Source organism: Condylura cristata, unplaced genomic scaffold (assembly GCF_000260355.1).
Source record: "Condylura cristata isolate star-nosed mole 26May11 unplaced genomic scaffold, ConCri1.0 scaffold00023, whole genome shotgun sequence".
NCBI classification, from domain to species: Eukaryota; Metazoa; Chordata; class Mammalia; order Eulipotyphla; family Talpidae; genus Condylura; species Condylura cristata.
In genome coordinates, this window is record NW_004567124.1 from 7,308,891 (window position 1) to 7,319,211 (window position 10,321).

Here is a 10,321-nt window from a genome sequence, read left to right on the forward strand (position 1 = left end):
GGGGGTGGGAGAGGATGACAGTGAGAGGATGAGAGGATTCATCAGAGCGAAAATGGGAACAGAACAGGTGTATCTACTAAAATATGCTGCTGAAGGGAGCAGCGAGGGAGACAGGAGAGGTCTGCTGCGCCATATGGGTCAGCTCCCTAGCCAGGGATCGAACTGGTGCAGCAGTGGCTGGCAATGGCTTGATAGCCCTGAGACTTTAACTCCTGTGCCACCAGGGAGGCCCTAAGTGTCCCTTTCAAACTAGATGCTATACTAGCCTACCCCAGGCACTTCAGGGCTGGTGCTGGAGTGCCACAAAATGAGTTAATACAGCATGTGAACCCCACTCAGGTCAAATTTGCCTTGTACTACTGAATCTCACATGCAAGTATGCTTTGTTGGAGTGATTCTTGAGGGATGACTAGAAGTTAGGTTGCATTGGGGCTATATGTAATTTGAAAATACATTGTATTTTGCAAATGGAAACTTTAATTTCATAATGCAAGGTAATACTGTAACTTAGGGGGAAAGGTTGTCTATGGAATCTTGGGCTGGGTGTTCACATTTCTGAGAATTAAAGAAATTTCATGACAGCCTAATGGTAAACTGTAGAAAAGCAGGGATTAATGGCAGCTGAGGGGACTACAGTTTGACCTGATGATCTTGACCCCTCAACACCCTTTCACCGCCATCTTTGCTTGTCCATTTTATCTACCATAGCAAACCAAGGTGGCCCCTTATGGTCTAGGAATCCTGTGTTCTCTTGGTGTCTGAAGAACCCACCAGGTCTCTGGCCCCATATAAGAGAATCAGGTTTAACACTCCAGGTGAGTGTGAAGAAATTCTGGGGCCAGCGTGTGACTTGGGCATTGTGCCTTTTCATTTCTCTGCCATCAAAAAGCACTTGACAAAACCTAGGCTGGCTTGGTGCCCCTACTGCAGGCTCCATTGGGTATGAGGGAAGGGGATGCTATGCTTTCACAGCCTTTTCCTTGGAAACAGGGCCCGGACCAGTGGATTCCAGAAGACTCCCATAGATCCTCCCTGGGGAAAATCCCCAGGGAGCCCCTTCCTCCCTGGGGGTTATTGTAGATATGTCCCCTCAGCTCTGACAACCTGATAAAGTGCACTAATTATAGTAAGCACATATATATTTGTGCCAGGCATTGTTCTAAGCACTTTATCATTCTAACTCATTTAACTTTCACAACAGCACTATCAAGTACGTACATTATCACCTCATTTTATAAATGAGGAAACTGAGACACAGAGCTTAAGTAACTTTCATGGAGCTAATAGGTAAGTTGGGATTGGAAAACAGTTTGTTTTAATTACATAATCTGCTGTTCTGTTGTATGTTAGGGTTGTTGAGACTAACGTTTTTGAGAACTGAGCTTTGGGTGAGGCCAGGGTCCTAACTCAAAGCCCAGAGATTGACTCCTGGCTAATTTCCTTTGGGCTGCTGGCATCCCAGACTGAGTGATGATGGGAGCCTGCAGGAGGACTGTTTTATCACAGATAGCTGTTTAGAATTGCCATTACATGGTGATAGTAAAAACCACACCAAGTTAGTTTTATTTTTCAATTACTTGCAGAAGGTATACCTCCTTGTTGCCTGGACACAGCTTCAAGGCTTTGAGTCCTCTTGGTACCCTGATGCTTTAGACAACTAAAGAAGTGATGCTGTGTCTAAAATGACTGCCTATCTCTTGGTGGTGGAGGTGGTATATTCCCGTAGGGCTCCTTAGCTCCTCCTTCCCTGCATGGGGAAGGAGGCGTTAGCCTGGTTAACTTGCCCCGATAAGCATGAGTTTCTAAATCCCATTCAATATTTGGACATTCTGACTTATTAACCTTATCTCCAGAAAGGGTGTGCTGGTGTTAAGGGGAAGGATGTCCTAAAGGAACTCTGCAGAGCCTTATGGACCCCACCCCCTACTCCAGCATTCTGGGCTCCACCCCCTACTCCAGTGATTGGCAACTACAACTCCCAGCTTTACCAGGGAGAGAACTGCAGGACCCAAGGGTGGAGGTAGCAGGAATTCTGGGACTTTTGGGGGATAAATAGGACGGGATTATATCTCTCACTCTTTGGCTCGGGAAGCCGCTCTCCTGACCACGTGACTGTGTGTTCACTTCAGTCAGCCTAGCCGGAAGGTATTGCAGTTACTTTGTATCCCGCTGTCTTTCCCTGGTTGTTTTCTATTCCTTTCCCTTTTTGTAAATAAACCTGTCATTGACCCTTTTGTGTGTACCTGCAGTATAACTGAATTGTGAGCGTGCGGGTGAGGCCCCACAGACAGGCAGCCCAGTCCACTTTGGGCTACCCTGTAACACTGGTACATGCTGTAAGTAGAGTCAAGACAAGTAGCGGATGCATAGCTTTGCTCTCATGCACTCCACTTGGCTTCCTCCCCTGGGCCTCCAGACAGTCCTGAGATGTAGAGGGGTCTCTACATCTGCTCTGAGGGCTGAGCTGTTGCTCCAAGGTCAGCCCCGTTCATTACCCAGAACTGAGTTAGTCAGGCTGTGGCATAGCATTGGCCTCCACTTCTGTTTGGCCAGTGATTTTGGGCAATAGCAACTTGTGGTACCCCATCAAGTTCCTCTTTCCTGACTGTGATTGTCAGAGGGGTGGGTGCTGACACCCTTTTCAGAGGCCATCACTTATACTTCCAACATCACACTGTTGTGAGATGAGCTGTGAGACCCGTGCCAGAACCCTGTCCACTGTCCACTCAGGGTTCAGCATGGCCTCCTTGCTTTCTGCTTCTTCCCATAGTTCATCGTTGCCTGGGAAGAATAAGGTAACCTCTGAGATGAACCAAGGCTAGACAAGTGTCAGGATTGTTGGGTCCCCTCTTCTGAATTGTCCAGTGGTAGACCCATTCTCACTGGAGGCCTCAGGAATGGCACAGTGGTTGGGTGTAATGGGAGGGACTGCCTAGTTCCGTCTGCTGTGGCCTTTAGTCATTTACGGCCCACTGGGTAGAGGCTCTTGGCTGTCACAAATCATCAAGGCTGCCTGTGTAATGCTGAACAGGCCTCACACGCCCAGGGAGAAAGGCAGTGCCTGACCTGGCCCTGCCATAGTCTAAGAGTCAGGAGAACAGCCAGCCTCCCCATCCCTGAGCAAATCTTGGGCTTTGATTAGGGGGTCAGGAGAGGCTATTGGAATAGAACCTGGGACTTTTTGAGAATTCTGTTGCTGCAAATACTCTGAACTTCTGCCCAGACTAGTCTAGGCTCTTCATGTATAGTTGTGGCTGAATGCAGGCACAACTTGGCTGGAGGAGTGCTAATTTGTGTCAGGGAACTCTAAACTCCATGCAGATCCTGGAAGCAGTTCCAGGATCTCCCAACAGGCAGGTTAAGTAAAGAAACATCTTTTGTCAGATTTCATCTGCCTCAATCAAGTGGTAGGTAAGTGTGGTAGCTGGGTGCTCTGTCTTCATTGTGTTGTGTGTTCACACTGGAATAACAGCACATGGTTTAAGGGTTGTAGGTATTGATTTTGGAACTGCAGGGAAGCGGTATTGCCCGAGGCCAATGCTTTGAATCTGTAGGGTGATGTGTGGCATTGATGACAACTGTAGCCCTTGCCAGGCACAGGGGATGGGCAGTCGATCTTCCTTGACTAGCCACACAGGAGAGGCAGGGAAGTGGAGAGCACAGAGAAGGGAGCACCCTCTGAGAGGCCTCTCTGCTAGAGGGCCCTGGGAGCCTCCTGTAGTGAGCTACCTCTGAAAGCCTTGGCTCCTGGCTCTGTCTGGAACCACCTGGAAAGCAGGCACATCCCCACCTCCAGCCAACTCATGGCAGCGAGTCTGCAGAATGCAGTTCATCCTGTGTGATCTGACTCCCTAAATGAGTTGTAAATCAGTGCTTACAGCAGACTTTGACCAGGTACATTTCCATGTTAGGTCTTCTGTTCCTGAGGCTAGAGGTAGTTTGGACTGTGAGGTGTTCTTATTTAACACTTGATAAATGCCTAGCCCTGTCCCTCCTTTGAGAGAAATTATCACCCTGATTGGTTCCCCCACCCTTTAGGACACATTACAGGCTACAGGAGAGAAGCCCCAACCAACCTCCCAGGCAACTTGGCCTTGATGCCTAGGTCTGCCGCTGGTGGTTGGGTGCTAATCCCTGAACTGGTTTCCTCATCTGTAAGAACCAGCATCCACTCTGCCTAAAGTCCAAGGATTGTCAGACTCAGCTGCCCATGGTAGGTATGAAAGAACTGGAACCACAAAGTGCTGTGCAGAGTGGACCTTTATAGCCACGCCCTGACAATATGATTTGGGGCTGGAATTTGCGTAACAAAGTAGTGTGGAACAGACCCTAAGCCTGGGACTTCTCAGCACCGGGTCAGACTGTGATGACATTGGAGTGACCCAGGTGGGGACCGCCTGCAGGGAAGCTGGGCAGAGTGATTGCCTGGGAGCTGAGCAGCTGTGAGCTCCTTGGAGGAAGCTCGGGCTGCACTGGCTTCCGGGAGCCTGTATGTCTCAGTTCCCATCCACGGTCTGGCTGTATCTGCTTGTTCTTTTTCCCTGTGTCCTTGTTCAGCCCTTATAAGTCCTGGGTCTGCGGGCCATGTCACCACATTCCATCCACCTCTCGTCAAGTGGCCCCACTTAGAGGGACTTCTCTCCCCGGGAGGAGTAAGAGCAACCTGCTAGTGCCAAGCTTGAGCATGGGACCAGGCAGAACCCCACCCTACCCCACCCCACCCTGTTCTTGTGTGTGCAGAAGAAAACCCTCTGGCATGAGGTCCCTCGGGAGGTGTGGTGCTGTGAGGTTTATGGCAGCCCCAATGTTGCCCCAGCAGAGACCTCTCTCAGACCCTAGGCTCAACTCTGCTGCTGCCTGGCTTCAACTTCAGCTCACACCCTTTCCTTTTCCAGCCCCTCCTGTACCACTTCTGCCTTTGTGGGCAGAAGGAAAGCTGTTGAGCTCTGAGCAGCTGGAGGATCGTGTGCAAGCCTTCACCTGGGACTCAGGCACCTTCTATCTTAGAAAGCTGGAGTGTGAGGAACCCTGAGACTAGTCCCATCCCCCTTCTTTCTAGCTGGTGCAGTGGAGGAAGGACACCACCTGCCAGGCTGCGGGCTGGACTGGGACTTCTACTCAGGCTCTCTGAAAATTGGTTTAAGGCTCTTTTTCTTTTCTTTGCCTGTCTGGTCAGCAGGTATTTGCTGAGTCTAAATCTGGTATGGTGGCTTTCAATACTGTGTCTTCCTTTTGGAGAAATTGGAGCAGATTTGGGTGTGATGATGGCTAGGACACATTTCAAAAGGATGTTCAGTATCTTTATATCAGAAAAGCCATAAGCTTTCGATTATGCAGCCTATGGCTCAAGCCCCATGGTTTAATGGGAGGATGATAATGAGACACTGAGATGGAGGTGACCCAGGTTTCTGTTTGGCCTCAGGGCTTCCTGGCTATGTGTGTCCAGCTGTCCTGTCCAAGGAGTGTGAGGGACTCTGCTCTAGCACACATGCCCCCTCTCCACAAATTAGTGGGGTACAAGTATGCTTACTCTTGGTTGCTGGGCAATAGCAGCCTGTCAGTCTTTCCATTGATCTCCCTGTACTAACTCTGTTCAAGACTCCATGGGGATCACCAGCAGGACCACCCTTCCAGAACTCCCTAGCCCTCCCCAGTCAAGCTTCTGCGCACGCTCTCTCTCTTTTAAAATGTTTTTAAAGGGTTTATTTTATTATGCATACAAGAGCTGGCCAAAGGTGTAGGGGTTGAGAAAATTTACCACAGAGTGGGGAGCAGAACAGGCAGATTGACTGAAATAAACTGCTGAGGGGAGCAGCAGGTGAGATCTGCAGGTGAGGTCTGCTGCGCCCCATGAGTGTCAGCTCCGTGGCTGGGGATTGAACTCCTGCAGTGGCTGCCAGTAGTGTCATAGTGCTAAGACTTAACCCCTTGTGCCACCAGAGAGGGCCCCTCTGGCTCTCTTAACTCAAAAGCCGAGAGCCACTTGTTCCTGGGCACCTAAGACTGACCCCACTGGGATCTGAGAGTGGGTTGATGGTAAGATCAAGGTTGTTAAAGAGCATTGGCTCATAAGTGGGGAACTGGGTACATGGGGGCTGCTTTGACAGGCTTGATGACAGCGAGCAACTTGCTGGACCCCTGGGTCTTGGTTTCCTTGTCTAAAAATAAGATTCCTCTCAGCTCCTGTACTCTGCCTGCATTTTGGTTGCTGTGGAGGGCTGGGAACTGGGGAAGGATGTGGGAGGGGCCTATAAGAGCATGTTTTTCCCTTTTTGGACTCCCCCCTCCAGTGGTGTTTTCCATCCAGATGACACCAGCAGAGCTACACGGAGCAGCTGGTGGGCGGGGATTCAACGCAAGGCAGCACTGGTACATTTTGATGGAGTGGACAGTTGAAACACTTTTTCCTTTCCAGGCTGAACACTTAACTTTTTTTTTTTTTCAACACTTAACTTTTAAAGATACTAAAATATAGCTGCAAAGAATCAGTTTCCAAATAGCACTTTTTCTCTTTTGCCTTGAGGAAAGATCCCCCCCTGGAGTTTCTTTCCCAGAGTTGCACACTTTGAGGATCTGTCTGGAAGGCAAGAGTCTGCCTTCTGGGCTGGTGGCTTTTCTACCTCTTCCTCCCTTCTGGAGGAAGGTCTTGTCCTTCAGGGTGGGAGGTCCCTGAAGTCCTGTCATGGAGGTGTGAAGAAGACTGATGTCCTTTAGAGCTGAAGGACAGATGCTTAATGTCCATGGGCAAACCACTGCTTTTGAAAGCATTGCTGTCATTCCCTCTTCGTAAGGACTGGTACAGATCCCGTCTTCCAGCCACCATCCCCTGCTGCGGCCTTCGACTAGGAAGTTGAGTGCTTATGCTCAATATGAAGATGTTTTGTGCCAGTGAGACCTGGAGCCCTCGCCGTGGCCTCCGATCGGGTGTGGAGTCCTCTTCACCGGGGAGGGAGGCCCGCAGCAGACCCTGCTGTCCCAGTTCAGTTGCACTTGGAGACATTGCTCAACCTCTTTTCTCTGTGTGCTACACACCTATCCCGAGTACTGTCCACCCTCTGGCCAGCCCCCTTTTCTTAACTCCTGCGAGGCCCTGTATGTGCCATAGGGAGGGAAGAGCAGCCACTTCTCAGGGAACTAGTCTTGCCTGGGGCGGCTGAAGACAGGCCTGCCTATGGGAGAGATGGCCACTGGGCTGGTAGGAAGAGGTGAGTTTTGACTCTTCCGCAGAAACTAAATGTGTGCCATTAGGCTGATGTCTTGGTGTCACTCGCTTCTGAAGATGCTTGTTTAATTTCACTGTTTTTTGAAGATCTTTAAACATCTGTTTGTCTGCGGGAAGACATCACTGACACATAGATACGGATTCGTCAGGGTCTCTTCCTGCTTCTCTAAGTAGTGGGCTCTTAGCTATGGGCGTGGGGGAGGTAGAAGGGAAACCTAGAGGGGGCTTGCAGTTGCCACCTTTTCTGAAGGACTGGACAGTGGGGAGCCTGGGTCCTCTGTACTGCTGAATAGACTCCTGAACCTTGGGGGGTGGCACTATCCCCACCCCATGTGAGGGTGGGGGGCTGTTGCTTCTGTGCTCTTCAGGTGCTGACTATCCTCTCCTGTCTCCCTCTGGGAACCCTGTTGCTGAGTTAGAATTGTAGCCCTTGAAGTGAGTTTGGAGAGTAGGGTTTGCCTCCTGTGGGGGAGCTGAAGACACTCAGGAGTCCATTGTGCACTCACAGCACTGTAGGTCCAACAGTAGCTGCAGGGAGAAAGCACAGAACAAAGACCTAGACGCCCCAGGAAGTCTGCAGACCAGTGATAGTGATGTAGAAGGGGGCTGACACCTCCTACCCCATCATTCCCAGCAACTCCGGGGACAGATCAGGCGCGGGAAGAGCAGGTCCGAGATCCCCAGAACCTTGCCGGAACAGGTCTGTGGTTGTGCCAAAGACCAATTGGCTCCTCTGGGCAGGCCTGCTGCTGACAGGGAACCTCCAGTAAGTCCATGGCTATACTGACCATCAGAAAGGCCACACAGACAAGATACCTTGTCTGTCAAATTCTCTTCATCCATTCTTTAATTTCCTATATCCTTTCTACCCCACTCCAAACTTAACTTTCCAGTTGTGATAAGGACATGGATGTGGTCTCGCACCATCTGCTCTTACTGCCACCAAGTTGACCATTTTAAAAGGGCTGTGGTTGCTTTCTACATTTGGGACAGGAAGGAGATAACCCCTTGGGCTGGATTACTTGTAGAGAAAAGGTGAGTGTATGGGAAGGGTAAGACCAGGTCCATGAGCTTGGGTCCTTCTAGAAACCTGAGTATTGTATGAGCCACCCCTTCTGTCACTTTAAAACATTTGTGTTGAATTGCAAGAAACTTGTAGAATAAGAAAGAAGTGAGTTCTTTGGTTGATCTTTCCATCTTGGCATCAGCCAGCTGTTGGTACATGAGTCCCTTTTTGCGTCCAGCCACTTTCTGAATATTGGGCCCTGCTGCCTTGAGGCTAACGTTTTCAGAAAGTGACATGGAAGAGCGGTTTCCAACCCAGGCTGGAATTGGACTGGGCCCAGGGGACCGGACCCTGAAGGAGTAGCTACATGTCTGTCCCTGCCTCCTCAAAGGACCCTGACTCTGTGTCGTCGGCTGGCTTTATCACCTTCCTACTCTGAGCCACAGTTTCCTCGTCTATAAAATGAAAACGTTGAACTGATATTCAGGTGTCTTAGACCTCCAGTGTGACCTCTTGGGGCACAGGAAAACTAAAGCTCCAGTGACTGACTTTCTAGCTCCAGCCTGCCCTGAACTTGAATTCTGCCTCACTGAGCAACTTAATAAACAAATGACTTATAGTACCTGGTAGGTGAGGTTTTAATGGAGGTAAATGCTATCATCACAGAAGCCCTTCTTGAGCAAATACTTTGATGAGCCTCTCTTATGTGCTGGACGCAGGTGGTACCACATTGCACAGATAAAGAAACAGATTCAGGAGGATGTTGCTTCCCCAAGCCAGGCACAGAGCTGGCATGCAAACTCTGTCCTGATTGTGAGCTGCTTCTCTGGACATACTTAGGTGTGTGGAGCAAGGTGGGACCACATATTGAGGTCTGGGCCTAGGTACCTGAGAGGATGGAGTGTTCTGAGACTTGGCTGCAGGAGCTGGGGTTCTGTAGGGACTGGGAGAGCGTAAGCACAGACAGGTGGGAACAGTAGAAGGCAGGGGTCCTAGAGGTGTCTGTAAGAAGTCAAAGGAATGAAAAGGGGGTGAGGAAATAGAGGACCTGAAGGATGGTACCCTTAAGTTAAGGAATGAAGAAGGGATGACTGAGGGGTACTGGCAGCCACTCAAAATGTGCATGTGCAGGCGCTTGCCAGATGGGCCTGTGGCTGGACCTGAGGGCTTGCAGTGGCAGGCTCTTGTCCTCTCACCATGTAACTGCCAGCCCATGCTTCCTCCCATCTCTGCTTTGCTGGTTTCTTCCTTTTCTGCCTAGCCAACTTGTTCTGACCTTGCCAGTTTTGCTGTCCGGCTAAGAAGTGCCCCGGGGAAGGGACTGGCCACTGGATGGATATGTGGCAACACTTTACCCACCATGGAGCTATCTGTCCTCACAGCTGGCTGAATTGCTAGTGGCACAGGTCACTGCATCAAGGTTCCTGGGTTTTACCCGGCTTTGCCCCTTGGTGTGCTAAGCAGCATGAGCCTTTTTGGGGCCTCACTTTCTGTGTCTGCAGAAGGGCGTCAGCAGGAGGAACGTCATCCACCAGGGTAGTTAGGATCAAGTAAGAACCAAGGAGAGTACGCAGGTCACACTTCCGAGACTCAGCTTCCAGGACTTCACTCCCAGGCAAGGGCCTGTGATGGGCAGATGGGAACCCACCACCTAGCATTGCTGTTTTGGCCACAGCTAGTTTCCTGAGAGGTGTCAGGGGCCAGATGGGACCAGTATTGTAGCATTTTGGACACTTTTGACCCTAAAAGATGGAAACTAGAGGAAAAGAGTCATCTGGCTCAGAGGGAAGGATAGAAATAAGGACCTGAAGTGGGAGTGAGGAAAAGATCTACTATCCTTATCCAAAGCAGGAAACTCTTTACTGGGAACTTGCTATTTAAGAGGGCCCCTGGGGAGGTCTGGCTAGAAAGGAACCATTTGAGGAAGGTTTAAAATTAGCCCTGGTGAAATGGGTGGCCCTTGGGGAGAACGGAGGCTGACATTTCTGGGCCTGACCTGGCCTTACCACATCCACTGTGCTGGGGACAAGAGGAGGACTGGGTGTCCACATTCTGGTACCCCAAAGCTGGTGTGAGAATGAACCTGGATGAGT